Source organism: Pollachius pollachius (assembly GCF_949987615.1).
Source record: "Pollachius pollachius genome assembly, chromosome: 7".
NCBI lineage: Eukaryota > Metazoa > Chordata > Actinopteri > Gadiformes > Gadidae > Pollachius > Pollachius pollachius.
Window position 1 is genome coordinate 8798317 of NC_136940.1, and position 4721 is coordinate 8803037.

Here is a 4721-nt window from a genome sequence, read left to right on the forward strand (position 1 = left end):
ATACGGGACATCAAGGTTCATGCATGTCCATCTTTTAAAGCTGTCTATTTCTTACCCTCTCTCTCTCCCTCCCTTGCCCCCCCTCTCTTTTTCTCTCTCCCTCTCGCTTGCCCTCTCCCTCACCCTCTTTCTCACTCTCTCTTTCTCTTTGTCTATTTGTCTCCATGTCTCTATAACTGAGGAGGGAGAGGGAGTGTGAGATAGTAAGGGGGTAAAGAGAGAGAGAGAGAGAGAGAGAAAGAGAGAGAGAGAGAGAAAGAAAGAAAGAAAGAGTGAGAGAGAAAGAGAGAGACAGCAGAGCTATCGACTAACCATCAAATCTGCTCTGTGCGTGCTTGGCCATTTCTCCTTGTCTCAGCAGTCCACACCTCCTCCATTACAGCTCATAATCTCTTCTCCACAGGCCGGGACCCTCCGAGAGAGAGAGGGTAAGGAAGAGAGAGAGAGTAAGAGAAGGAGAGAGAGAGAGAGAGAGAGAGAGAGAGAGAGAGAGAGAGAGAGGAATAGGGAGAGAGATATGGAGAGATGGAGAAGGAGATGGGAAAATTTGATGTATGTACAAAAATAGAGGCAATAAATATGAAAGTATGAGCGGGGAAATTTTACCACACAGTGGTGAATACATACCCTGGTCCCAGAAGTGGATGCTTGGACACCGCTGTGTATGAACTGGCAGAAGAAAACTCTTAAGGAATTTGAGCTATCTGCTGTTTTTGTTTTTTACTGTGTTGATGAACGTATCAATCCTTAATGGTTTTTTGTTATTTTTCTATAAAAGAAAACGTTAAATATTCAACCAATGATCTGTCTGCCTCTCTCTCTTCACCTGCCCCTCCATCCATGTGTCTGTCTGTCCATCAATCAATCTGTCCTTCTCTTAGCTTGTCTGTCTGTCTGTCTGTCTGTCTGTCTGTCTGTGTGTCGATCTATCGGTCACCATCTCTTTCTGTCTGTCTCGCGATCCGTCTCGCGATCTGTCTCGCTGTGTGCCTGTCTCCCTCTCGGCCCATGTGTCTGTCACCCTAACTGCTGTTCAACGAGCCATGCGATCGCCCTCCTCCTTCTCCTCCTCCTCTGTCCTTTCTATATGGATGCTTGGAGGGACAATGGGGCTTCCCCACCATCTCTCCCCCTCTCCCTCACCATCGCCTCTCATCGCTGGATGGAGAGGTAGCCTAACACCCCCAGAGTGAGGGATGGAGAGGGAGGCGTATTAACCTTGGCTTTATGGGGACTCCATGCACTGTGGCCCACTGCTGCCCTGGGTGCTACTCCCCCCGCCCCATGCTCTTTCTCTCTCTTACTTTATCTCTGCCTCTCTCTACTGCAAACACGATCCATCTCTACCTCTCTCTACCGCTAACGCAACCTATTTCTTCCTCTCTTTCGCAAATGCTATAAATCTCTACCCCTCTCTCTCTCTCTCTCTCTCTCTCTCTTTCTCTCTCTCTCTCTCCTATCACTCTTACTTTATCTCTGCCTCTCTTTACTGCTAACACAATCTATCTTTACTCCCTTCGCTCTCTATCTCTATTTCCTTATCCCCGCCTCTCAAGCTAACGCTCTCTAACTCGACCTCTCTCTATCGCTCTACCTCTCTTAATTATCTCACCTCTCTCTCACTACCCCGCTCTATCTGTTTCTACCTCTTATTATTTGACCATCTTTTCTTCTTCCTTTCCAACTCTTTCCTGCTGATTTTCTATCTTTCACAGCCCTTCTCTGTCTCCCACCTCTCCCTCGCTCTCTCCTTCGTTTTCTGTAGGTTTCTGCGAGTGCGTTTGTGTGCGCACTTCTGTGTAAGCATGTGTGTGTGTGTGTGTTTGTGTGTGTGTGTGTGTGTGTGTGTGTGTGTGTGTGTGTGTGCGTGCATGCACGCCTCATAAAGGGCCAGATGATGCGTACTGAGAATGGCCAAGAAACGAGCAGCCATTTTTCTCGGCTTAACCAGCGGCTGTTAGTCAAACTGAGGGGCCAGTAGCCATAGCGACGGTGACAGTGACAAGGTCTCGTGCACGCTCGGTCGACAGGGTGACACGGGGTAACTGTTATGTACGATGCGCGGCGGTGACTGAACTGACATTTATATTTTGACCCACAAGTGCCTGCCCATATATGGCAGTGGAAGGTAGAGAGAAAATTTCACCATCAACGAGCTAGTGAGAACAGTTTGCATAGACAGCTGTAAGAAATGTGTTTTAATTGAAAATCTTGTGATAAACACTAACAATTATTTGGCATGTTAATTATTTTTCTATATTGATTAAATATTGAAAAGATCGATATTTTTAGATTCATGGACTTTCACAGAAAACTGTTTGAACATTTCCCAAAATGTGCCTAAATATATCCACAAAGAAATATTAAACTTACCCATTCATACTTCCATATAAAAAGTCGGACAAAATAGCAAAGAACATTTCTTGATTTCACTAAGGCCAGTGATGGACACATCAACCCAGAGCCAACATGGCCGCCACCAGGCCAGACCCCTGTGACAGTGACAAGTCACATGTAGACATGCTCCTTAGCAGCACGCGCACACACACACACACACCCTCCAACACACACACACACACACACATGATGCACACGAACACAACAGCAGTGACGGGGCAGCTCAGTGTGCCAGAGCACCATGTGCATGCACTTGCGTGTGCGTGCCTGTATGTTTGCGTGCATGCACGTGTGCATGTGTGTGAGTGTGTGTGTTAGAGACGGGGATCTGAGGAAGAGGCCATGAGGTTAATAGTGTCTCCCTTCATGGGCAGTAAGGGCCTCAGACGATGTGTTAGTGCTCCAGTGCCAGGTCAATCTCACTCGTCCTCCCCTTCTTATACAGACTGGGAGTGACAGACAGATGGACGAGAGAGCAGAGGAGAGAGGTACTGAGAGGGGAGATAGGTATGAGGGGCGAGTTGAACAGAAGGGGAGACAGGAGGGGAGAGGAAAGGGGAGGAGATGAAATGACAAGGGGATGAGAAGGGAGGAGGGGAGATAAAGGAGGAGAGAGGAGGGAATAGTGGAGATGGGAGGAGAGAGGGGAGAAGACTGGAGAGGACAAGAGAGAGATGAGGGGAGATCGAATACACTGAAAAACACAAAAGCACACAAAAGCAGTTAGAATGACTGCAGGACAGACAGTAAGCAACCATCATTGTGGCACTTGGACTCCCTGTCGTGTCACCATCTGGAGGCTCCATGATGGAGCCGGTCTTCACGGCAGCTCGGACCGTAGCAGCTGACCTCTGACCCTGCTTGTGTCAAACTTTCAGACTGTGTGTGTGTGTTTTTTAGGAAGCAGATGACTGGCCTTGGCAGTTTGTCCCTCAGGATCAGTCTAACCTATGCAGACGCATGTACATAGACACTCACACACAAACACACACACATGTGTAAACTTATATTGAGCATGATTCATGGCTACTTTGCTGTAAGGAACCGTATAACTCATGTAAATAATATCAATCTGTTATATCTTAGGCAAAATACTGCTCAGGTAGACTCAACCTTTCTCATAGAAAAGGGCCTGGCAAGCAGTGTCCGTGAGCATGTGTATTTGTCTGTCTGTCCCCACATATGTGTGCATGTGTGTATACGTGTGTTTGTGTGCCTGTGCGGGGGGGGGGGGGGGGGGGGGGGGGGGGGGGGGGGGGTACTTCCTGCGTCTGAGGAGCAGCAGTAGACTCTAAGTCGATGTCAGGGCCAATCAGTAGTGGATATGTCACCTGCCTGCGCCTGGTTGGTCGGTTCATCCTTCACGTCTCTCTAAGTGAGCTTGACGAGCTCCAGCGAGGGTCAGGGCTCGTTATGTCACCTGTCCAAACGCTTACTGCTGCTGGTCGCCTCCCCTTTGCTCCTCTCCCCTCGCTATACCTCCTCTCAGCTCCTGTCTTCTCCTCTCCCCTTCTCTACTTTACTCCGCTTCTCCTCCTATCAATTTCCTCCCCTCTGCTACGTTCTCCTCCCTGCACCTTTCCTCCTCCTCCTCTTCCCACTCTTCATCTTCATCAATCTCCATCTCATCCCTCTCTCCCCACAACTCCTTTAGTTCACTCAGTGCCTCCCCTCCCAGCTCCTTTTCTGTCCACGCCTCCTCTCCATCCCTTTCCTCCCCTCCTCCTCTTCCCACTCTTCTGGACCTCCCCTATTCTCATCTTACTCCCCTCTCCTCCGCTTACCTTCCCTTCCTCCTCATCTCTGAATCTCCTCCCCTCCAACTCTTCTCCTCTCCTTCTCCAGACCCCTTTCCCTCCCATCTCCCTCCCCCTTCTCTCTCCTTATCCAACTCCTCCTCGCCACCCTCTCCTCCTCTACCTCACCCCACATCTTCCCTCTCCCTCCTCCTCCTCCTCCTCCTCCTCTTTTCTCCTCTCTCCTCCTCCTCCTCTCTCCCGCTCCCACTAACTCCCCCTCCCTCTTTCTCCTCCTCTTCCTCTCTCCTCCTCCACCTCCTACTCTCTCCCACTCCCACTAACTCCCCCTCCCCCTTGCTCCTCCTCTTCCTCCCCTCTCCTTTCCTCCTGCGTGTGTCCATGCCAGCTCATTGATCTCTGTCAGGATTGAATGTCAGAGACACGTTCACTGATGCTTTTCCCTCTTCATTAATAATTCACGCTGCCTGAGTCATCAATAATATTTCTCACAGAGCAATCATTCAGCTTCACCATCACTCTGTGCCCCCCGCGCAAGTCTTTCTCAACTCTCTCGGTCGCTTCGTC